This window comes from Lynx rufus, unplaced genomic scaffold, assembly GCF_022079265.1.
Source record: "Lynx rufus isolate CCGP_SWC_20201006 ecotype Redwood Valley unplaced genomic scaffold, mLynRuf1.p SCAF_6, whole genome shotgun sequence".
Classification (NCBI taxonomy): Eukaryota; Metazoa; Chordata; class Mammalia; order Carnivora; family Felidae; genus Lynx; species Lynx rufus.
In genome coordinates, this window is record NW_025814878.1 from 22904098 (window position 1) to 22930222 (window position 26125).

General features: G+C 40.7%; 1 protein-coding gene and 1 pseudogene across 1 annotated transcript in view; both read left to right on the plus strand.

Annotated features, from left to right (window-relative positions):
• Positions 1 to 26125, plus strand: part of MAP7 (microtubule associated protein 7) — a 151536-nt gene that overhangs the window by 59569 nt on the left and 65842 nt on the right. The window lies entirely within an intron of this gene.
• On the plus strand, positions 9843 to 10397 carry LOC124529054 (60S ribosomal protein L17-like; annotated as a pseudogene).

A 26125-nucleotide genomic window follows, 5' to 3' on the forward strand; every position in this document is an offset into this window, starting at 1 on the left:
AACTAAAAACACCAGGAAAAAAAAACCCACTTAATTTCTCTCAGTGAACACTTAAAATTAAGTGGTCTGCCTTTGTTGATGTAGTACCAATTATTAATAGTTTGGGATGAATGCTCTGAAGCTATTTCTTCACTTTTTAAAAAGGTTCATTTTATTTTACTAAATTCAGTCAAAATTTTTGACCCAGTGTTCCATATGAACGTAAGAATAAGAAAATCTGGGGTTGCCTGGGTGTCTCAGTTGGTTAAGCATCTGACTTGGTTCAGGTCATGATCTCCCGGTTTTCAAGTTTGAGCCCTGCATCAGGCTCTCTGCTGTCAGTGCAGAGTCTGCTTCAGATCCTCTGTCCCCCTCTCCCTCTGTCCCTTCCCTGCTTGCGCTCTCTCTCTAAAAATAAGTAAACATTAAAAAAGTGTTTTAAGAAAAGAATAAGAAAACCAAAGTAATTCACCAGAATTTATCTTACAGGAAGGAGAAGGTAAGACTCTTGATGGCTAAAATAATCATAATCATTAAATTTTTCCCGTTTGTGACTAATGGAAGGAAGTCTGTCTATTCCAACATCTATCTATTCTAATCGCAGGAAGAGCCTCTCCCCAATTACAGCAAGTAATTAGATGGCCTGTTCACTTTCAGAATCCTTAAACTCACTCCTTGCACATTCACTGGATTTTTCAGAAGGCATATTATGATACATGCAAATTGAGAAATTTTGGGGCTGTCCCCATCAGCTGCTTACCACTGGGTCGAATCTTAAGCAATGCATTTGAAAACTCTGAAGCAGCTTCAATTTATTATAAATTAATGACATAGGATGTTCATTAATTATTAAGCTGCACTGAAATATGCTGAATGTTGTTGTACACAGGTTTTACAGTCAATAGATGTCATCAGAATGTTTTGAAATTATCCCCTTGAGAAAAACAGGAAGGATTTTATCACTGTGCATTTGCAGTTGCTTGTTAGTTTTGCAGTAACTTTCAAAAACAGGACATTGATTTATGCTATTTTCCCTCTCCTCTTCCGAGAAAATTTAACCACTTTGGGGGGGGGGGGAAGCGTGTCCTATATCTCAAAAAGCCCCTCAAAAAAATATAAGAATTCAGTACTCAAGCTACTGATTTTACACTAACGTATTACATTTTCAGTATTTTGGTAAGATAGGTAAAAGTATTCCATGGTGGGAATTACATCCCATTAAAAAATATGCACTTACGATGCAGTAGGGGTAAAGTTATTTAAAAACAAATTAAATGAAGAAACCTCCCCGGAAATGAATTTTGGATTCAGTTGTTTCAGTAATAGTATTTTTCTACCTAGAGTTGTGTGCTGAATTCTGTTGGCGAGAAGGACAAAAGGCTTAACTGAAACCACAGGGAATTTTAGATAGCATGTATTTGGATATTGGATAGCATGTATAAGGAGGAATGTAGTTATATTCCTCCTTAGAACTGTATTCTTCCCTTTCAGAGCCCTTATCCCAGTCTGTAACCTTCACTAGGGTGATCATTTGGCTAATGCCCAGGTCTCTGTTGCCTGTAAATTCCATGTGGGCAGAGCTATGCCTGCTTCTGCCCACCATTGTGTCCCCAGTGCCTGGCACATGGGATGTAGGTGCTCAGTGGGCAGTGGAATGATGGATGGACTGAGGGGAAGGGGAAGGATTCTTTTGGTCATTCTAAAAGTCCATGAAGTGGTTTTTTTTTTAAAGATAATACATTAGTTGTGTTTTTCTCAGCAACTGATGGAAAGGGTTGCTTTGCCAGTTTTTCATTCTGCGTCTTATATTTGTCAGGCATTGCTGTAACACCATTTTGAAGAATGGGAATGCTTTACAAGAATTCATTGTCCTTTAACAATTACAGCCTTTTAAAAGGTTTGACTCTCACCATATGAAAGTTTAAATAATAGGGTCGCCAAATGGACCTTATTGCAAATTGAGTTCATATAATAAAGATTTTCTAGCACATATCCCAGAGCATTGTTATATAATTCCTAGAATCTGCTCATCTTTTTCAGAAGTCTTAAAACAGCTTCTTGTTTCCAATTGCTTGGACTTCCCTTCCTTTTTATTTTAGTACAGCACCCTGTAAAGGTTTTTGCTTAAGAAAAGTTTTGAGTGGTCATTTCCAGGACAAACTGATATTAAGAGAACAATATTTTTTGCAATTTTCTTAAAGCACCACGTACTTAAGTATTTTTTCAAAATAATGATGCTTTTTCAGCCAATATTTGAGGCTTTATTTTGCCTTATTACAGTTTAAAGATTTATCATAAAGTATCAGTCTTAGTTGATAATATTAAAACACATCCCTTTATTTCCTGCTCTTACTGCATTGAAAGAAAATAAAGAGAAGCTCTGGGGAAAAAACCAGAAATCTTTAGTTTTAACTTTTTAAAAAATTTGTGTTTTGGGGAGGGTATGTGTGGGCAAGTGTGTTTTACTTTACAGTACCCTGGTTATGGTACAGACACTTAAGGGTTTGTTTTGCTTGTTTGTTTTAGCTTTGGCTGTTGTTCGTTGTAGAAATGAATATTAAAGCATCAAAAACAGATTGAGTATCCAGTGTATACTATACAACTTAATTTTCTAAAGTGCCAAATTTTTTTAATATCCTAAAGTTGGGGACTAACCTAAGAGCAGTCTTGATAGATGACAGTATGGCTTATTGCACAGTTCTCTGTTAGTTCGAATTACTACAAGAGTAGATTTTAGAATATCTATCAGAATTAGTCTCCTGTATATTCCCTATAAAAACAGCTTCTTGAAACTGAGCTTGTGCTAACTGTTGAATAACAGTGAGTGTAAGACCTGTCCTCCTTGGCAGATTTCTGGAATACATTCTAGGTTATCAGTTATTAGTAGAATCATATGAAGTTGACCTTGGGGTAGAGTTGATCTGCTCACATGAAAACTGAGAAACCTAAGTAACAAAGATGTAGACACAAAAAGTTCGCCAGTACATTTTTTTTTTGCCTCTGGAGAGGACCAGTGGGCAGAGCCAAACTTCAAGAATAATTTTAAGCTGGGTTATTTGCTGAATTTTTATTCATTTTAATTGAAGCCCCAAATTGGAGCTCCAGCCAGCATGATTAATGTAATTTTAGTCTAGGAAACTTTTTAGAAATCTTTAAAACGCATGCATGGAATGCCAAATGCCTGAAGCTTTAACCCGTCTTTGTCTTTCTGACAACAATTAAACAATAGGACCATTGTTTCAATCTATTATTAGGTCATGTGGTAGGGTCATGTTTGCATAAAAGAGAATACTTGCCTTTCTGTTCTGTGATGGGCTTGTTTACAGCTTATTCAAAAATGGCATCAAGTTTTTGAGGAACATATTAAACATCACTATTCTATACCACTGAAAATTAAGCGACGCATAAAGAGATGGTTCCCATTGCGATGGACTCTGGTGTACAAATTCTGAATAAGTATCAGTAGCCTGTGTTGAGTTTGTATACTTTAGCTTGTAACAATTGCCTTTCCAGAGAGTCAAAGGACAAATGAGTCTCCAAAAATGACTCAGACTTTATTGTTTCTGGAAGACTTCACTACAAAGCAATAAAAAGTATGAAGTATCAATACAAGTATCAGTATAAACAGACGTGTCATACTTCTGATTTTGTAACCAAAAAGCCTGACCTCATTTATTAATGCAAATAAGTATTAATTTGCACTCTATCACAATGACACATCAATATAGATAGATTGGCAAAACAAGCCATTTTATTGTGTAAGTGGGAGAAAAACTTTTCCTCTGCCCTCTTAGGTATATTACCTGAACCCTGCAATTAAACTGTCAAAAGACAGATTAACAGAAGAAAAGCATATGATTCTTTACTGTTACTGATTTTTACATGCTTGGGGGCTTCACACAACTGAAGTGAAAACCCAAAGAGACATTTAAACCCAGAGGCTTATACACCATCTTGAGAAGGGTGATAGATGGAAGAGACTAGACCAGGGAAAGTAGATTTGGGCATCTAGGGGGAAGGTACAGTATAGGAAAGTAACTATATGGGAGAAAGTAATGGCCTGTAAGGGTTATTTAGTAGGATTTGTTAGGCTGACTCAAGTTGTCTCTGGTGATTGGTTCTTCTGTTCCGGAAAAGGAGAACACCTTTACAAATGGATATTTGTCACTTTCACAAAGTGAAATTTATCCCTTGCTTTTAGGCAGAAAGGAGGTGGACAGAAAGTTCCTCCTGTGTCTGTTTCTCACTTGCCTTCAGCTCAAAATAATCAATATGCCAGCTTTGGGGTATTTGGGGATGTTATATCCTGATCTGCTTCCCTTTACGTAAAACGAGACCCTGCTCTCATAGTTTTTCTTGCCTTGCTCTCAAGAGGCTCCTTTTCAGGAACAGTGCATTTTCTCCTTGTTCCTGGTTCCTTTGGTGACACCTCAGAGGTTTTTACCCCCACCGTGAACCACGCATCATTCAGGATGCATAAGTGGTGCACCTTTCTTATGGTAGTAGGAGAAGGGAAATGTGAAAAGCAAGGTGAAGAAGGTTTTAGGGGGAAAAATCTGGAGATCGGTTCCCTTAGAGCCCTCCATGTACATATACTGCCTTAAAACAACGGTTCTTAATCAGGAGTTTATAAATTCAGAGGAAAATAACTGCATCTTTATTTCCAGTGACCTCTTTTGGAAACTGAACATTTCCTTTAATTATGAATGTGAGCAACAAACCTACAGCAGTGTTAGCACCAATAGAAGTCTGATACTTTCATATCTTACTACGGTTTCAGATATCTTAAAAGATAGTTTAAATGGATGTCAGCTTTGAAATCATGGCAGTTATTAGACTGCCCCTAGATTTTATTTAATGGGTTAATGAGGAAGCACATTACATTTTAATGTCTTGATAACCTTTTAAATAAAGATGGTTGTATTTTTTATGGTGCTTTGTATTTTAATTTATGCATTTAAAAATACTATCCTGAGAAAGGATCCAACCTGACTTTCGCCAAAGGAACCCAAAGCAGAAAGATTGAACTCCTTGTTGGTGGAAAACCTTCACGTACCCGCAGGATCATGTAGATCCCAATTTGCAAGCTGCTGAAAGGGGAATGCTGAAGCCCACCAGCTCTTAAACTGTGAATCCAGGACACCCAGACTTGCCTTTTTTGCCAAAGAGTGAAAAATGTGCAAAATCACTTAAGCCTGTGGGAGACAAATCCTTCCAGTTTTAGTGTATGTGCTGTCGAAGTGAGCACAATGGGAGACAAATCCTAGTTTAAATTCTGTTATCCATGGGTTCTGAATCAGGGATGTACATCAGACTCCTTTAGGGATCTATTTAAAAATACACAACTAAGTCTTACGCTTCAGGATTGCAGTTCAGCAGGTCTGGGTGGGACCCAGACATCTCTGTGTCAAAAGTCCATAGATGATCATACAAACCCTCAGATGAGAAGAAGTGCTCTGAAAGCTTGTTCTGTAAGAACTATTTTAAGGATCCCATTTTTAAAGATTTATGTTTAATTGAAAACAGTTCATGGCAGGAAATGAGGAAACTTCACTATAGTTTGGAAGTTATAACTGCTGAAAAGACATCTTCTGCTGAGGCAGCAGGTGGAGGACAGCTCTTGACCATCAGTCCCTGGGGGCCATGAAACTTTCTGAAGCTACACATGCCATTTTTCAAGGTAAGGGGCCAATAGCTCTCCTGAGATTTGCAACAGCATTTAAGGTCTTTAAAAGAGGCAGAAAGAGGCAGGAAATAGCTTCCCAAATACGAGACCTTGAAATTTAATTGTGAAATGACCAAAAAGGCAAAATTATCAGACCTACTAAGGGAACCGTTATGAGAACACCATTAATTCTATGAGAAAAGCACTGGACTGTCGCTCTAATTGCTTAATCTTAGCAGTATTTTCTGCTTTATATTATTCTTGGAATCAAAATACTTTTTTGCAACCTAAGTACAGCATCATAAGGTGGCAAGATAAGTGATTTTGATGCTATACATTGGGGGGGGGGAGGTAAATTATTAAAATATATCAAGTATTTATTGTGCTTAAAAATCCAAAAGAGGGGCACCTGGGTGGCTCAGCCGGTTGAGCATCCGACTTCAACCTAGGTCATGATCTCACTGGCCCCAAGTTAGAGCCTGGCGTCGTCCGGCTCTGTGCTGACAGCTCAAAGCCTGGAGCCTGCTTCAGATTCTGTGTCTCCCTCTCACTCTCTGCCTCACCCCCACTCACGCTCTGTTTCTCTCTCTTTCAAAAATAATAAACATTAAAAAAAATCCAAAAGAAAAAGTGATCATTAAAGTAAGAATTGAAAAAAAACTTTTTAAGATGAAATAATTTTATCTTAACCCTGGGCTTTTCTCTTACCTTTGACAGTTTCGTGTCCTTGGACACGAGCCCTCTGTTCATCATTGTAATAATTCTGGAAACTTAATTCTTATTTTACTGTAAAGCCTAAAGTTTTCTTTTCACATTCGAAAATTATGAAGCAACAAATGTCCTATATGAAGTGTATGGTGTCCACCTTACGGCAAGTGAGAAAAAAAATTCTGTATTGTAACAAAGTGTTTTTGAAGAAATGAAGGTGCCGTCTTTCAGTCATGAAAGAAGTTGACAGCTTTTCTAGTTGTCACAATTGCAAGTTGATATCCATCTCTGCCCTTTTGCCTGTGTCAGATAAACTACTTCCTGCTTTGGATTACCGTGCCTTCTCCTTGTCCAGAAATGCCCTCCCTCTGCCCCCCATCCACAGGGGTACTCTTTAGAGTCAGGTCAGGCATCCCCTCCTCCAGGAAGCCTGCCCTGCCTTTCTCTGTGCCTCTACAAAACCTCACACATACCTCTGTCATGGTACTTACCACACTGTATTTTAATTATCTGCTTCTATGTCCCTTAGGAGACTTTAATCTCAGTACCATTATCTTTGTGTTATTATGGCTGGAATGGTGCCTGCTCATTAAATATTTTGCTGAGTAATTACATACATAGCCTCCAGCTCCCACCTCTCACCTATTATTGTCTGTAATCCTGCCCTGACCTGGCAGCACAGGGATCATGCTTTGGCCTTTGAGTTGCTGCCTAAGCCAACCAAGGTAACCTGCCCAGCCTGACCAGCTCATTGTATTAAACTGAGTCCAAGCTGAGTCTAACAGTGTTCGATTGGCCATCAGCCCGAGATTACTCGTCATAGCCGGAGTGAGAACAGGCACGAAGCTGACCACTAAGCTCGCCACTCCCTAGGTATGTCTGTATGTCAGCTCCAGACTCTCAAACTTGCCATCTTATTAACTATCTTACCAAGATTTCTTTTTGCCAGGCCTGTACTGTTTTGAAAAAGAAATTGTCACTTATGTCTACTCAGTTATTAATATAATCCTAGCTTAATTCTGAACTTGAAAGTAGCAGTTTCTTATGATAGCCCAGTGAATTTAGTGGGAAGCAAAATACAGAGGATCTGAAAGCAGTTGCGTTTCCTTTTGAAAAGTGAAAAAAAGCAGTGGCCATGGACTCGTGTTACTTTTTTTTTTAAGTGTATTTATTTTGACAGCACGTGCGCATGAGCAGGGGATGGGCAGAGAGAGTGTGAGAGAATTCCAAGCAGTCTCCCTGCTGTCAGCTCAGAGCCCAACACGAGGCTCAATCTCATGAACCCAACCAAAAGGTCATGACCTGACCTTAAATCAAGAGTCAGATGCGTAACCAACTGAGCCACTCAGGCGCCCCAAGACTTGTGTTACTTTCAATTCCTAGGAAATAGAAACGGCATGGACCTGGGGCCCCTGGGTGCATCCTAAAGGTTTTATTAATCGTGCACACAGTTTTAGGTCTTACGCTGTTTAATGGTGCAGTTGAACATAAAATTAATGTGTCTCCCTTTGACAAAATACAAATCAGTATGATGTAAGACTGAGCTACATATATCAGCTGTATTCTATAGCCTGAATTTTGGCAGAGAACATGGTTGAAACCTTTTTTTTTTCTTTTAGAAATAGTATGTTTAATTATAACTAGAAGTTTTCTTTTTTTTTTTACCATTTAATTTAATTTATTTTTTTAATTTACATCCAAGTTAGCATATAGTGCAACAATGATTTGAAGAGTAGATTTCTTAATGCCCCTTACCCATTTAGCCCATCCCGCCTCCCACAACCCTCTGTGTGTTCTCCATATTTGAGTCTCTTATGTTTTGTCCCCCTCCCTGTTTTTATATTATTTTTGCTTCCCTTCCCTTAGATTCATGTTTTGTATCTTAAAGTCCTCATGTGAGTGAAGTCATACAATATTTGTCTTTCTCTGACTAACTTAGCTTAGAATAATACCCTCTAGTTCCATCCATGTAATTGCAAATGGCAAGATTTCATTTTTTTTACTGCCAAGCAGTACTCCATTGTATATATATACCACATCTTCTTTATACATTCATCCATTGATGGACATTTGGGCTCTTTCCATACTTTGGCTATTGTTAATAGTGCTGCTATAAACATTGGGGTGCATGTGCCCCTTCGAAACAGCATACCTATATCCCTTGGATATGCACCTAGTAGTGCAATTGCTGGGTCTTAGGGTAGTTTTACTTTTAACTTTTTCAGGAACCTCCATACTGTTTTCCAGAGTGGCTGCACCAGCTTGCATTCCCACCGGCAATGCAAAAGAGATCTCTTTATCCGCATCCTCACCAATATCTGTTGTTGCCTGAGTTGTTAATGTTAGCCATTGTGACAGGTGTGAGGTGGTATCTCATTGTGGTTTTGATTTGTATTTCCCTGATGATGAGTGATGTTGAGCATTTCTTCATGTGTCGGTTGGCCATCTGGATGTCTTCTTTGGAGAAGTGTCTATTCATGTCTTTTGCCCATTTCTTCCCTGGATTATTTGCTTTTTGGGTGTTGAGTTTGAGAAGTTCTTTATAGATTTTAGATACTAACCCTTTATCTTATATGTCATTTGCAAATACCTTCTCCCATTCTGTCGGTTGCCTTTTAGTTTTGCTGATTGTTTCCTTCGCTGTGCAGAAGCTTTTTATTTTGCTGAGGTCCCAATAGTTCATTTTTGCTTTTGTTTCCCTTGCCTCTGGAGATGTGTTGAGTAAGAAGTTGCTGTGGCCAAGGTCAAAGAGGTTTTTGTCTGCTTTCTCCTCTAGGATTTCAATGGCTTCCTGTCTTACATTGAGGTCTTTAATCCATTTTGAGTTTATTTTTGTTTATGGTGTAAGAGGGTAGTCCAGGTTCATTTTTGTACATGTTGCTGACCAGTTTTCCCAGCACCATTTGCTGAAGAGACTGTCTTTATTCCATTGGATATTCTTTCCTGCTTTGTCAAAGATTAGTTGGCCATACGTTTGTGGGTCCATTTTTGGGTTCTCTATTCTGTTCCATTGATCTAGTCTGTTTTTGTGCCACTTGGTTGAAACACTTATCTTGTATCTATCAGATTGCTAGGAGTATTATTTCTTTATCCATTTTATGCCTTCCAGTTAATCTAAGGAAGGGAGCAGTAAGAAAGAGAAACAGGATTTCATCCCATGTAGCTTACTTTCTATCATTTCACTGAAGTTCTTAGCTTCTATTTCTGTAGTCTTAGAGACCTCCCAATTTCTCTTTAAAAGTAACAGGCATTATCAAGATTTCATTAGTATGAAATATTGTGAAACTGTAAAACTACTGTGACTTTATGTGTACTTACATGTGTATGGTTGAACTTTCACAAAGGAGATGAGAAAATTCTCCTTAGGGTCAAGTCAGGACAGCTCATCAAAAGCACAAAGTCACTTGTTTCTTTCTCTTATCAGAAAATAATAATAATAATAATAATAATAATAATAATAATAATGGCTTCCCCTTCCCAAAAGTGGCCTGAGGTGATCTCTGAAAATGGTTCGCTATTCACTTGACCCGGAAAACCCAACAAAATCATGCAAATCAAGAGGTTCAAATCTTCATGTCCACTTTAAGAACACACATGATACTGCCCAGGCTATCAAGGGTATGCATATCCAAAAAGCCACCAAGAATCTGAAAGACATCACTTTGCAGAAATAATGTGTGCCATTCTGTCGCTACAGTGGTTGAGGTGGTTGGTCTACCCAGGCCAAACAGTGGGGTAGGACCTATAGGGTCAGTGGCCTGAAAAGAGTGCTGAATTTTTACTGCACGTGCTTTAAAATGGAGAGATGGGTTTAGATGTAGATTCTCTAGTCATTGAGCACATTCAGGTGAACTAAGCCCCCAAGATGTGGTGTAGAATTTACGGGGCTCATGGTCAGATTAACCCATACATGAGCTCTCCTTGACACATTGAGATGATCCTCACTGGAAAAGAGACTGTTCCTAAACCAGAAGATGAAGTTGCACAGAAGAAAAAGATATCCCAGAAGAAACCGAAGAAACAAAAACTTATGGCCCGGGAGTAAATTCTGCATAAAATAAAAGAAAAAAGAAGCATGATTTAAAGAAAAAGGAATAATAAAGCCCCTGGCCATCTCTCAGGCCTCAGCACCAGGTCTCAGTTATTCTCCAGGTTGTTCAGCAGGTGAGTTTGACCTGCTCTCAACGATCAGCCTTCTGGAGGCAAACCAAGCTCGCTTCCTACCGCGTTCCAGCCATTCATTATTCTCTGTCTCTGTGTTCTCAGTGTAACATGGGGACACTAATTGCCTACCTTACAAGGTGACTCTAGGAATTAGACTGGATGTATGTAAAGCCTCTGGCACAGTGCTTGTTCTATAGATGGGGCTTGATGAATGACTCTCACAGTTCTTGTTTTTATTACTGTTGCTCATATATTTTTTCCCTGTCTGGTGGTTCTGTCTCACTTCCTTCTTAGAACTTGGATTTTATAATGAGCACTCTGTGTTTCTCCTGTTTTACAGGATCAATTATGAGTGTTTTCAGTGGTATTTGGTGTTGTAGAGTTATTTCGTTTGTTAGCCTCGGGCCCCTTTTCCTTCCTCACGGAGTTAATCTGATGCTAGACAAGAGAGCAGATTGAGAGCCTGTGGGGCAAGAGTTGAATGAGTAGAAGTACTGCATACTAAGTTGGACATTTCTAATTAGGATTTGAAGCATGGTTTTAAGTAATCTAAAAAGGTTTATAATAATCTGAAGCCAAGATATAAAGGTTTATAATCAATATTTTGAACATTGCATAGTAATAGGATAGTGTTTCTAGCTTTTATATTCAACCTAAACTTTTTGTGTAAAGTTGAGTCTTATGAAAGGACTAAGGTTTTTGTTTTTTTGTTTTTGTTTCTCCGAGTGAAATCAGAGTCAAACTTTTCAAGCTGGTTTAGAATAATTTCCAGATCAGTGGAAACCGAAATGTGTTGCTAGCAGGTGTCTTATCATAGACCCCAATGAAATGACTGCATTCCGTCTGCATTCCTAAAAGTGGTCATTCTTGCATGCAAACTTAGCTAAGTAGCTAAGTTGGTGTGAGTCTTAGCTAAGTTGGTGTGAGTCCGTTCGGTATTGTTATTTGTATAACCCCAGCATCGGCAGTACCTGTGCTGATGGCTGTAAGTGGCAGTAAGTTTTAGGGAACTGCTCACAGAGAAGAATTATGCTACACGGCGATATGTCCACTAAGTTCTTGGGAATAAAGCTGTTTGGCTTCTGGCATGTGTGTGGAGTGGGGCCAAGGGCTCTGGGTTGGAGGTAGGGAAGTCCCCATTCTGTCCATACTGGGTGAGTACTGGGACACTCTTGCTAGTACAAGGTGTCTCATGGAGCGGGCTCCAGACCTGATCCAGTTCAATTTCCAAGGAATACGAGGGGGGCTGCTTGGGCTGTCATCGTGGGAAGTCTCGTTCTGATGGGAAGCAGCAACACCTCCACACAGACTGGACAGTGTGGCAGCCGCCCAGTGGAGTGAGGAAGGGACAGGGCAAGGGGGCAGTTCTTCGCTGAAAAACTACATAATAGAATGTACCTTCTGCATTATTTTTGCTGTAGGCAGTAATGTTTCTGACACCGTGTAGGTCATGGCAGAAACATTTTTTCTTTGCTATAGAGAGATTACTTGACCAGATATAGAAGTAAAACATCACTTATGCCAGAGCTCTCAGAAGCTTACCTGTCGAGCCCACCTAGTCTAGACCAGCACAGTACAAGTTTAGGCAGAGGACTTAAAAATCAGCCTTGATGATGAAGATTAACGCAGCGATGTCATTCATATTAATTCCTGTCTCTCTGTGTAGTTGAGTTACACCTTCATGTTACTAAAGCTCATAGAGCTGAGGCTGATGGTTTATTATAGAGGACAGATATTAATACATCAAAAATTGTATGTAACTGGTTGTTCAGTGCAGAGACCTAGATCATAAGTTTTAGTGTGGTCCACGTACTACTTTAATGTGATTTTTTTTATGAATAAGATGTTTTAAAGTTAGCGGAGTGAGTTTTAAAAAGGGATGGTGCATGTTTCCTTATGTAAAACACGACTATGACTAATGAGACAGCATCAGCTATTTTTTTCATCTTTCCCATTCCTGCTGTGAGGTGAGTAAGTGCTTGTCCACAGTGTTTTCAACGATGAAGAAGGCTGTCTTTTAGGCATATGGAAAATGGAGTTTCTCTCGAGCATCAGTAGTTGCCATATTTTTGCTACTGAATATTTGTTTACAAAGTCAAGTTTAGCCTGCCTGCTAGAAAAAAATCTGCTTAAAGAAAATTGAATAGCCTATCCAGAGGTGCTAAACTGAGAAACATACGAAAGACTGTTTCTAAGACAAGATATTCAAAAAATCTAAATGACTAATTATACTTGTTTATGAAGTGAACCTCCTTTCTCAACTAGCTCTAAAACATAATCACCTGTGACCCCTAGCTTATACATATTTGCTAGACTATTGTAGTGTTTAAAAAAACAAACAAACAAAAAAGCAGTTCTTTATGCTATATGGGTTATGTTCCCGAAGTTCATTTGCAGGATGGCAGGTTGAAGGCTGGAACATACACTCACATTATTAAAATACCACATATGCACCTGATGAGCCACAAAAGCCAGTTTCATCAGTTATGTAGTAATGCTATCATAGAATCTTCATGAAACAAATATGCTCAGAATTATTCAACGCTTTCTAAAATTCTAAAGTAATGGTAAAATGATCTATCCTCAAATTGCTCGTATTCTGTTTCGAAAGCTGATTTTCGTGCTCTCTGTCAATCTCTGCTTCCTACCCCATCCTCATCATTTTCCTCCTTCCTTAGTCTCCATGGAGACCAAACTCAGTATTAGCACAGCTCCTCTCTCCTTCACTCTTTACAGAAAGCACACACCCTCTTGCACTTTTTCTAAGGCTTTTCAATGCCCTAAAACAAAGGAGGTAAAATAACAACAAGGTTTGAGGAAGTCTTGGGCTTGTACTTCATCTGTAAACTAAAAAGAAACTGCATTGCCATGGTATTCATGGACTGTTCCCGGTACGACCAGAAAAAGGGGGCAGGTTCGAGGGAGCGCCCAGAGACTGCACTGAGATTCATTCACATTTCATTAGAAAGCCCAGACAGTTCTTCAAATATTTTCCTTTCTGACAGTGACTCTACTGGAATCTTGAAAACAGAACGGGTTGTCTAGGAGCAGGTTCTTGGATAAAGAACAGAGTGTGGAGACAAGCCAGGCCAGTGACCAATATGGTGCTCCCTGGGATGGAAGGAGGGCAGCCTGGCTCACAGCAGCTCCTTCCTCCACTTAGCGTTTGTTGACTATTTTCACTTCTTCTGGAAGGAGCTTGCTGTACTGGTTTACCCTCTCAGCCGCCCTCACCTCCCTTCTGGCTTTTCCAACCGGCCTCGATACCAACCCTTGCGTGGAGATTGTCCAGTAAGAGACGGTCACAGAAAATGCATCCAAGGCACTTAGAACAGAGGAGTCCGTTTATCAGCTTAGTTTGGCTTAGCTCTTGATGACTCTGAGGGACCTGTAGCTTAGGCAGATTGCAAATTTGTAATTGGCTTCTCTTATTTGAAATGGACGTAGCATACTTGAAATGAACATGTGCATATTAGCTGCAGCCCATAAACCTAGGGGTCATCAGTGCTCCGGCCTGTCAAGAGTCTTCCCGTCTGGCCTGACAGCCCGCCAGGTTTTGCCGCCTGCCACACAGCCGTCTTTGTGCTTTTGAGCGTCGCAGGGCCCCGTGAAACCGCTCCTGGGCTTTCAGGCTGGCGTCCTTTCCTTTAGCTGGATTTGTTTTCATCAGTTACTACATTTAGATATTTGATAGGTTCCAGAATTTGAGATCCTCCATTTGGGGACGTTTTGAGTCTGGCAAATGAAAGAAATCCAACAAATAAAAAGCCAGGTCCAGTAAAAAGATAATAACGACGAGAGAAGAGCACCATGCTTTAAATCTCGCCTTTTCTTTCCTGCAGAGGACTGAAGAAATGCTTGGTCATCTAAGTCCCTTGTCCTGGCGGGAGTCCCTGGTTACTCTGAACAAACCAAAGCCCTGGCTTCATCACATTTCTGTGCACTCCAGGACGAGAGTCATAATTATTTCATGGATGCGAATGGATCCACAAACCACATATCCCAAAAAGTCGCTGGCAGTGTGAGTCCTAACACAGCATCTGCGTGGAGCCCCCTGGGTGGGAGTCCACACTGTCCTCCATGCAGGTGCCTTCAGCCTTCATCCCCAGCCTGTCCCCACCGGCTGAGGCTCAGAGGGAGGAACAGCTTCGGCACTCTGCCCTTCTCCGCGCTCCCTGGCCCAGCAGTCCGTAATTCTGGCTTTGAAGTGGGCCCTGGGTGGCCAGGCAGTGCTCTACCCCTTTGCTGCACTGCTCCATTTCCTGGACAGAGAAGGTGCCGGAGAAGCAATTCAATCCCAGCCCAGCCCACAACATCTATTGGAGTTGGCAGAAGCCGCTGCTTGAACGGATCCAGGTTTGGTTTGCAAAACTGAGAGGGGAAGAAGTGGTAAGCAAATCCACATAAAACCTAGTTTTTAAGTTTCTGATTCAGCCCTAATAGGGCTCCTCGCAGACCCCATCCCTGCCTCTCCCAGAGAGGTAAAGCCGCCTTGGAGATTTTTTTTTTTTTTTTTTTTTTTTTGTAGTCCTCCTCCTTGGAAGTGGTCACCTTCTCGGTGGTGTCCAGACCTGCAGAAGCAAAGAGGCTTAAATTGTGGGAGATTAATACAGCAACTCCGGGGGCAAGGGACCAGGTGCTAGTGTTAATAGAGGAAGATAAATAGCACTCAGTCAGGATGATGGTTTCACAAATGGATGAAGATTCAGAGAACTTCAAAGTTAGAGAGAAGGGGAGACAAAGATAACTGATGACTGTAGGCATGTACTGGAAATGGCAAAATGCAGTGCAGTTAACGACTGGAAAAGTAGGCTGAGTAAAGTTATCGACAGAAAAGAAAGGGACAGAAGACTACGCAGCATGACGATTTGAATAAACAGAAAGCACATCTGCGTGAACACAGAAACTTTTTTCCCAGAAAGAAAAGAGGGAGGGAGGGGCTTTCTCTTTTTCTTTTACAGCTGCATGTATCATTTGCATTTCCTAACCGTGTGATAGGCATTTCTTTTTTAAGTTTAAAAAAATGGGTTATCCAGGTGATGGGATTATGGGCCTTGCAATTTTTGTCTTCATAGTCTTTCTGTAGTATCAAAAAGCTCATCAATTATTTTTTAAATAAAATTAAGCTAAATCAATTGGAATTTTTATTATTTTCGTCAGCATCTACTCTGAGGTTACATTTATAAAGGGCTGACAGAGAAGCTAATGCAGCCCTACTGTAACCCATCTGCGAGTCTGTTGTGGTCAGGAGGAGTTGCACATAGGGCCTTAGGATGCTGGCAAGAGTTGTTCTGGATGACCAGGGGTGCTCTGGGAACCCTTCACATTCTGCTCAGAAATCCACTGTCTCCCAAGTTGTTTGGAGCTGCTTTCTATTACAGATGAGGTTATTGAAACCCTGCTCTGGCGTCTTTTACTTTTTTTTTTTTTTGCCCTAATTTTTGCTCCTCCTGCTACTTTCAAAACTAAATGCTGATCTGCTTTAATATGATGAACCAGCACCTGTTTTGCTTTCTTCTGGAAGAAATTAGAAGACATAAGATCCATGATGTACCAAGTGAAGGGGAAAATAGGAAGTACGTACAGAGTCCCACAGTGTGTCCAGCCCACTTATGAATGCCTCGAATGACAAGCCGTTTTCTAAGACACGACATAGGAGATACTCTTATCATCTAACCACCACCTAGTTTTGTGCGTGTTGTTTTTTCCTAAGTAATTCACACAATGTTCTTAGAGCCTTTTATTGCCCCTGTCCCCCCACTTAACATCAAATCCTCTGCCTTTTCTGAGTCTCACCTGCCTCAAAATCCCATCCGGAATCTTGCCTCCAGCCCTCAGCGCCTAGGATTGGGGTGTTGCGTATTGCAGACTAGAGGAAGTAGAAACTAGAAGGGTAGACTGGGGCCAAATTTTGGTGCATGCTTGGACTTCATTCTGTAGTTAGTGGAAACTCTTGTTAGTTTAGAGATTGCCTTTAATTGTGAGTACTGAATAAAAAGTGATTTAAATAAGTTAGGAGCTTTCTTTTTTCTTACCTGCAGGAAATATGGGAAGTAAAGAGTACAGTAGTTCAGAGATGTCCGGGCCAGGTCTCCGTTATTGCCTTAGCTTCCCCCTCTCCTTACCTTCTGGTTACGAGGCAGCTGTCTACCTTGAACATCACACCCATCTTCAAGACAGGAAGAAAAGGGAGAGTGGGGAGCCATGCCACTTGAGTGCACGTCCCCTTTAAGGAGCATTCTCACAAACCCCACCTAACAATTGCAGGGTTCAACTTCTTGGCCAGAGCTGTGTTGTGGTCAGTCAGGGTTCTGTTAGAAAAAAAGTGCTGGGTAGACATTTATTAGGTAACAGGCATGGAATGGCCCAGAGCCTTCCCTATGCAAATTGACAGTATGACTTTCCAAGAGAGAAATGAAGCAAGCCTTTCCCCAGGTGTGTTTTTGTTTGGGTTTGGTTTTTTACTCTAAAGCACATTTTTTGCTTTGCATCCTGTGAGATGAGCAGTATTGGGAACTTTTGGAAGCATACATTCTAAAAACAACATAAGATGGAATGAAATCAAGTGCCAGGCAGTGTGAGGCAGACTTGGGAGCTCAGTAGAAGTCAGAGAAAGAAACGTGTTGGAGGTAGGAACAGCTTCAAAGATTTCATGAGAAAGAGACCTGAGCAGGGCTATGGGAAATGGATTGGACTCTCTACCAGGCTGTAATGGTGAATGCGTGACATTCTATGTTTGTCAGATCCCAAAACAACACCCAGAGTGAGCTCTGTGAACTGTGGGCTTTGGGTGATAATGATATGTCAGTGTAGGTTCATTGATGGAAACAAATGTACCACCGTAGTGCAGTATATTGTTGATAATGGGGGAGGTTGTGCATATGTGGAGGCAGGGGGCACATGGGAATTCTGAACTCTCCACCCAATTTGGTGTGAACCTAAAATTTTGCTAAAAAATAAAAGCTGGGGCACCTGCGTGGCTCATTCTGTTAAGCCTCTGACTTTTGGTTTCGGCTCAGGTCACGATCTCATGGTTTGTGAGTTCGAGCCCGCATCGGGCTCTGCACTGACCGTGCGGGGCCTGCTTGGGATTCTCTCTCTCTCCCTTTCTCCGCCCCTCCCCTGCTCATTTTCTCTCTTTCTCTCTCTCTCTCAAAATAAATAAACCTTTTTAAAAAAGATATTAAAAAGAAGAAGAAAGGAAAAAGATGGATTGCATTTAAACAGTTGAAGAGATGGCAAGGCTGATGTTCCAACAAGAGAGGAAAACACGAGAGAGGACGCAGATGTAGAAGTGACAGCGGTGGGAGACTAGATTGGCCCATAATTGAAAAATAAAATTTTATGTTTATTCATTTTTGAGAGAGAGACATGAGCAGGGGAGCATGAGCAGGGAAGGGGCAGAGAGAGAGGAAGACACAGAATCTGAAGCAGACTCCAGGCCCTGAGCTGTCAGCACAGAGCCCGACGTGGGGCTTGAACTCATGAACCACGAGCTCATGACCTGAGCTGAAGTCGGACGCTCCAACAACTGAGCCACCAGACGCCCCATGGGTTGGCGCATAATTTTAAACAATTTAACAGGAGGTTAAACGTTCTCCTGTTACCTGAAATGAATTGGAATAACCTTAACCTTTCATCAGTTATCACTCATTCCTATTGCATTTTTCTGAGTTTGCATAAGAAAATTTAGGGTTAAGTATTTTACTGTTGTGCAGAGGAGGAGGAGTTAATTATTGATATTCTGCAGTCTTGTATATGCGGTTTTTTTCACAGATTAAACTCAATAGTATAGGATTAAGATTACATTCACATTTCTTTGCAAAACTAATGTTTAAAACTGTGTTATTTATTTGGGATTCAGAGAACTATATATACATCTTCTACCTTGATAATTTTATTTTGTATTTAAGTATGAAAGCTTTTCTATTTTGTGGCCTGTAGTAATCATTTGTAAACTGTTGGCATCAGCAATTTTAGTTTTCTTCTTAAAATAAATCATTATCCTGCTAAAAGTAAAAGGATCTTCTTTCAGTTGGTTACTTTAATTAAGCAGAGTAATGAAGTTGAGTAGTAATTGTTTTTCTCCAAGTTAAATAGTTGCTTTTAATTACACATTGGATTTAATTGAATTGGGTCTAATTTGATAAACTCCCTATCCAGCTGTTGAAACTTGGTAAATTACAGAGACTATAGCTAATTTTCTATTTCTCAGTGTAACTAGGAAACTTTTAATATGGTTAGGCTTTCCTCCTCTTTTCTGTACTTTGCCCCCATCTTTGCTTAGTCATAAACATTACTTGTATTATGGAGCAGAGAAAGAGATAATTTGTGTAGCAGCTAGCATCTGGTGATAAATCACCAGGAAGGTACATCACCCATGGGGATGAAGAGGCTTGCCTTTTAATCTGGTTTATATTAATGCAGGTGGAAGATGCTGCCTTTTCTGTTCTATTTATAATGTTGCCATCTGGCTGAAGGAAGGATTTTGTTTGTTTTATTTATTTGTTTTTAGATCAAAGTGTTTTGGGTTGGATTTAAAGGATGTCACGTTTGTTCCAGTCAGCCCACTGTATCAGGAGTTTGTACCGTGAATCAAGTAGCTGCTTTTAGTGGTAAACAAAACAGCTGAAGAAGTGATTCCCAATAGTCTACACAACAAAACATATGGGACGTGTGCTTTTCTAAACAGTGGTTTTCTTCATTTCAGCTAGAATGGATGTTTGTCTTTTTAGCAGATTATCAAAACAAATCGATTAAATCTGTTGCTTTGGGAAAATGTTGGGGTTTACAGATGCCTCCAAGCTGAAATGCTTGTTTTGTAACCTTTCTGATATTTCCAACAGAGGCTGTAATGTTTTCCTGCTTCTTCCCATGCAGTCCAGGCAATATTCTGTTGTAGTTGGAGTTTGTCACTCCAATTCCCAGAATACCCACTAGAAGTGATACTGGGCAGACCTTTCTATTATATGGCTGCAAAAGCAGTCATTTGATTTTGAGGCTTGCCTGAGGTCACATCAAAACCAGGCTAGAATTACATTAAGTATTTTCTGGGTTTTTTCCTGACACAGAGTGAGTATGACTGTAATCTGGCAATCCTTTTGGTCACCTTTTGTCTATAATCTTAGCAGCCATCAAAAATGAACACGTGTATACTTTTTCTTTTTACTCGTCAAGAATGCTTTCCCTTTCTGGGCTTTTGCCACAAGTTGGTCAGGGTACACCACCCACCCTCCAGCCATCTCTCATCCCCTTCAAGCATTTGTTCAGTGTCACATATGTGCCAGATAGCGAGCTAAACGCTGAAGTTGGAGATCCTAAGGATGAAAGGCATGGCCCCTGCCCTCAGGTTTCTCAAATAGAGCATTATCACAGCACTGCACCCTGCCAAGTGTCAAAGACAAAATAACTCCAGCTCCATTTAATTGGAGACCATCTAGGGTTCTGTAAGCTCAGAGCACAATGGTTTGTGATGAGAGCTCTTCAGAGGCAAACAAGCTGCCCACTCCTGATCCCTTAAAAATATTTTGGTAACTTGTTTTGACAGAATTATCTTTTGCTCTTATTTAGGTAACATTTATGCTGTTCCTTCCATATGTGATTTAATACATAAAAACTGGATCTTTTTTTTTTTGGTGAAAATTTATGGTTGGTCAGTATTTTTGATGCTCACTTTGACGTTTCAGTGTAACTTTTGCAACTTCCTTTTGGACATTGATGGAGTATAAAGTATTAATAAATAACTGTGTGTGTCTATTCCATTCTTCTGCTTTCATGATATAGTTAAAGACGAGGAGTAGTGTTTCTGGTGGATTCAGTTCCCATGGATCATGTAACTGTAGACAATACTGAATTGTATTTATAAAACCAGTGTCTTTGTATTGGGTTTGTATTATCTCAGTATTGGACAAATTTCTTTGTCTTTTGGTTGACTATCCTTTTCTATCATGGTCATAAATTTTTCATTTTTCTTCATTATGCAGAAATGAAGTAATCAGAAAATGACTCAGTCACTGTTCATTGTTGCTTGAATGAGCTCCCCCTAAACTTAAAATTCTCCGTGCAGTCTATGGTAGCCACCAAGTCGTAACTTTTTGTTTTATCTGCATGAAATACAGAGAAAAAGCAAATCTTAATTGAATTGTTTCTGTCAGCAGAATGAATAAGGATGAAACGTGAGACTCTGATATGCATTATCAAATATGTTCTTAATTGCATTTGTTTTTGCAACAAGAAATGAGCAATAGATTGTTGAATAAATGGTTCATTATTCTTATTGCTATGTTGAATTAAATGTGGCTAGATTTTATACCACACCACAAAGTGGGTTTATTCTGGTGTGGAAGGGCAAATTACAGTCTGCACTGTTTTTCAACATCTGTACTTATATACACTGCCTATAAATTTGCATAATGCCTGTAAATTTGCATAATGCAGAGGCTGCTTCCCTATCCTGTGGCAATCTATGAAAGATAAAAGACACCAGTCAGCCTCTGCCCACATCTTGGTTCCTTGACCTTCCTGCAAAATGACCTTCAAAACACCCCACCTGTTTCCCAACCAGGCATATGTCCTCCATTCTGCATTTCCTCATCGTCCCCACTGCCCTTGCTCCATGGAGTTGGTGGCTGGGGTCCCATTTCCTGCAGGATTCGAAGCAGAGGAGACCCCGAAGCCTTAGGGAGGATCCCTGGGTGGTGCTACCTCGCTGCCCTGGGCTCCTTTCTTGGACAACCGCACTGACTATTCTTCCCTGTTCTGTGTTGCGTCAATGACAGACAGGCATGGTTTTCACTGTGATCAGTTGGGTCACTGTGTTCCCTTAATGGTCAAGTACTTATTTCTTGGGTACATCTTAAGGGTGAATGGGAAAATCTGAATAATTATGAAATTATGCAGAAAGCAGAATTCTTAAGATGTCTGTTTTAGTCTGGTTTCCTTTTACTGTTTCTGTTAAGATGGTAGGCACTTTTTATACACTTCCAACAGGCTCGTTATAGGGCTTCACTTCTTATTTACCCAGAATCCCCCAAAGTTACAGTAGCTCACAGCCAGAAGGTCCACAGCACACACTTCAGTGACTTTCACTGCCTTCAGGGTAAAGTCCACACAAACTTGGAATTCAAGGAGGCATTGACCTCAGCCTGTTTGTCTTATTTTCAACTGCCTACCGTCTTAAACCTGCTGTTCTGACTGGACAGTGCCCTGATTATCTTTTTTTTTTTAATTGCTTAGATAATTTTGCTTATGGCATCCTCCAACCATAAATATTCTCTGCTTCACTCTTCACTTACACAGATTCTCTCCATTCTTGTAGAGCTTTATCTGATGAAGTTTTGTATCACTACTATGCCCTTAGTATCTTCTCCCACCTCTGACTCCCTGTAGTACTACCTACATCATTTGCTTGGTTATTAATCCTCTGTGGTATATTGATTTTTAAAAAGTGAATTGACCCATGGCTACAATTTCGTGTGTTTTCATATTGTCTCCTCCAAAAGTTAATAAGCATCTTGCAAGTAGATGTTGTGTCCTCTGATCTTTGTGCTCTTTGTGCACGGTACAGTGGCTGGCCCGTGAGTGTGCCTATAAATGTTTATTGGGAAAAAAATGAACATTTCTGACCCTGGGAGTGTGGTGGTTCCATTGGTACGGTAACAAAGTGACTGACAATCGGGGTTAGCTGATTCTGTGAGGACAGTTAGTTTGCCTTTTGGCATAGTTTCCAGTGATCACACAGATACAGGAGCATATATTCCCTAGAGGTGGGAGACGGGGACTATATTTGAGAGAGCATACTTAGAAATGCAGACTTGAAAGTGACTAACATAGAGAGCATGCTTCAGGCCAGAAGAGGAGACCACTTTTCTGAAGAGAAGAGAAAATACTGGGGGAATCGGAAGCTCCAAAACAGAGTTTGAAGAAGTAACCTAGAATTAGGGATTTAGGGATTCAGAAAAAGAAAAGTGGTAGCAGGAGACACATTAATTTTTCTTCCCAGTCCTGAGCACAAGGTGTCCCCGAGTCGAGTGCTGTCTGCCAGTAATAAGAAAACAAAGGTAAAGCAGAAAATTGAACCCAGGTTTGTCTGGTGTCAGCTCCCTTGAGCCTCACCATTCCTATAATTTCACGTACAATTATGAGGAATTTAAACTGAGAAGCTCTCCATTATGTAGAACAATCAGAAGAGTCATTTGAGGTTTGCTTTCTGTCCTTGTTATGATGCAAATGTCATTAATAACATTGGATAAAACCTTTAATATCTATGTTGCAATACTCCTGGCAGCTCTATCAGAACAAAATTTAACGGTCAAGTAAATAAGTAAAAGGATGCTACAGCAGAAGATTTTAGGTGAAACACTGAATTGCCTGAAAAGTACTCTGTAATCGTTCTCTGTTTTTTGTTTTTTTTTTTTAAACAATAACATTCTTCAACTGCCAGCCACAACTGTGTTCTGTAGTCACATTTTCAAATAAGTAATTTTTTTAGTGTGCCAAGGGTCTGTCAAGACCACCCCAGGCTCTGTGATTCATTCATTAGGAAGATTCAGGACTCCGCTTATAGTCAGACACAGAGCTAAAATTTATTGGAGCAAAACCAGGCCTTTCAAAGGAGAGCTCCCTGACGCCTGCTGTGCTAAGTCTTTCCCGCACAGGCAAACTGAATCTTTTAGGGTAGACCTATGAAGTTGCAATATTCAACCATTTTTTTACTACAGAAGTGGCAGTTGCCTGTGGTTCAACCTCTTGTCCTGTCCTCTAACTTAGTCTGTCCCAAAGCTGTTCGCGTACGCTGAGCCGGGTGTCCACCAAGTCCAGCTGAACAATAGAGCAAAGAAGAACCCATATAGACCTGGGCCTGATGGCTAAACTCTGTTAAAAAATAGTGAGAGGAATACATTAGCCTTGTGGACGTCAAGACCACATGTCATTCAGTGAGATTTAAACTCAGGGGCGCCTGGGTGGCGCAGTCGGTTAAGCGTCCGACTTCAGCCAGGTCACGATCTCGCGGTCCATGAGTTCGAGCCCCGCGTCAGGCTCTGGGCTGATGGCTCAGAGCCTGGAGCCTGTTTCCGATTCTGTGTCTCCCTCTCTCTCTCTGCCCCTCCCCCGTTCATGCTCTGTCTCTGTCCCAAAAATAAATAAACGTTGAAGAAAAAAAAAAAAAAGAAAAAAAAAAGAAACTCAGGATGGTTCCTAAGGTTGTAGTCATAAGTGTCTTGTCAGAGTAAGCTTTTTTACTAAATTGAGCATTGTTGAGGCCCATTATTTTGATCTGTTGAGAGAGACTCTTCAACAGACCATAAAGCCAAAAATAGAAACAAAGCAGCGAGAGCCCGTGACCTTTATGGGAAGTCATTGCAAGGAACACAGTGAATTGTAGAGGATATGGATTTTAGACGTGCATCTGGGGCATTTACTGGAGCTGCAGGATTTTTACCAGATGAAAGCTCCAAATGTCTGTCGTCTCTATATTTTGTTTCAGAGTGGTTTAGAGAGAGACAGAACCCCAGACCGCAAGGATGCTTCTCTGCATCCTTCCTCTTTAACACTCTCAGATGTGGCACTAATGGAATAAAGCTTTCAAGCTAGCAGGAAGATCAATAGAGATTTTACAAGGCTAGCAAACACTTATTGAGCATCATGGAGGATGACTCAGTTTTCTTTATAAAAAAATGAAAGAGATTCAAATTAATCCTGGAAAATCACCTGAGTCATTTAAAAAATGGTATTTTTTAATGATAAAATAAAAAATGGTATATGCAATCCTGTCTGCTAGTCGTCTAGGATTTCCAGTTTTTTAAATGTTGGAAATCTTAAATAAATTATTTTCATTGTGTTCTCAAGTAGTGAAATTCCCTGTACTTTGCTTTAAAACCAAATCACAAGATTTTATTTCCCATTATTATAATGGAGAGTTGGGGTTTGTTCGTTCTTTCTTTCTTTCTTTCTTTCTTTCTTTTTTTTTTTAGGCTCATTTTACCTAATGTGATGGTAACTTGAAGGGCATTAAATCTGAGCCTGGCTGGCTCAGTCAGTGGAACATGTGACTCTTAATCTTGGGGTTGTGACTTTGAGCCCCACGTTGTGTGCAGAGCTTACTTAAAAATAAAGTCTTTAAAAAGAGAGGGAAGAAAAAAGAAGGAAGTTCCATTTCAGGTCCTCAGTTGTTAATCCCTTCTGACCTGGTTGGTGCTCAAGCTCTGACTCAAATCTGTCACTTCTTTGGGGCGCCTGGGTGGCTCAGTCGGTTAAGCGTCTGGTCTTGATTTCGGCTCAGGTCATGGTCTCATGGTTGCTGGATTGAGCCCCGTGTTGGGCTTCACGCTGAGCACGGAGCCTGTTTGAGACTCTCATTCTCTCTCCTCCACCTGTCTCCTGTCCCTCCCCTGCTCACTCTCGCTCTCTAAAAAAAACAAAACAAAACAAAACAAAATCTCAGAAAACTGTTATCTCTGTAAGTCCCAGAAACACTGAGGATTACCTCTTCCAAAGGAAGTACCCTAAAACCCATACCAACAAGCCTGGCCTACCTGAGGACCCCCAAGAGGTGTGATTGTTAAAAAAAAAACAAAACTCTGAAGCCAGCAGGTGAGTCAGACTTTGCACCCCAGGACCACTGTCACCAAGTTGACACAAGTTTACTGTCCCTGTTGGTGCTGGGTAAGCAAAGCCCTGGAGACACAGAAATCCAGTTTCCCACATTTGTGTAGGGAATAAGGAGAGAGCCAAAAAATGCTTTCTACCATTTATTGAGCCTCGTGGTGGGCCCAGGGGTCTCGTTAATTTTCACAGCCCTGAAAGTAAGTATCGTCCCTCTTCACATATGGGAAAGTTAAGATGGAGAGGTTAAGTCTGCTAAGGATTCACAGCCCATTTAGGACACAGCCAGGTCACCTGACACCAAAGCACATACCGTTTCCTCAAAGCTTGCAAACACACTGCTACACCACGCAAGTGTTGTGGGTGTGGGGGGCCCGGGACCTCCATGGAAGGGGGAAAGAGAGAAAAGGAATGGTTGTTAAAAAAAAATTTTTTTTTCAACGTTTATTTATTTTTCGGACAGAGAGAGACAGAGCATGAACGGGGGAGGGGCAGAGAGAGAGGGAGACACAGAATCGGAAACAGGCTCCAGGCTCTGAGCCATCAGCCCAGAGCCTGATGCGGGGCTCAAACTCACGGACCGCGAGATCGTGACCTGGCTGAAGTCGGACGCTTAACCGGCTGCTCCACCCAGGCGCCCCAGGAATGGTTGTTAAACACCTGTCGGTGTGCTAAGCCATATGGCAGATTTTTAACATACATCTTTTCCATTAATCTTCCCAGCAGCCCTGTGAGTAGGCAGTATGCCCCCCACCCCGCACACACACACAGACACTTACCTACTCAGAGAAGTCAAGAAACTTCCTGAATATCACCTGAGCCCAGATCTGTTTGACTTTATATCTTCCCTCTTATCACAATAGAGTGTCAACCAGAGAGGTGTTTGGAGAAATAAGAACTCTTACAGCTGTGGAAGGGCAAGACTGATAGAAAAGCAGAAAGATAACTTAAAAACTTCAGATGAATGTGCAGCCTACAGGTTAGACATTAACAGTATATAATCTT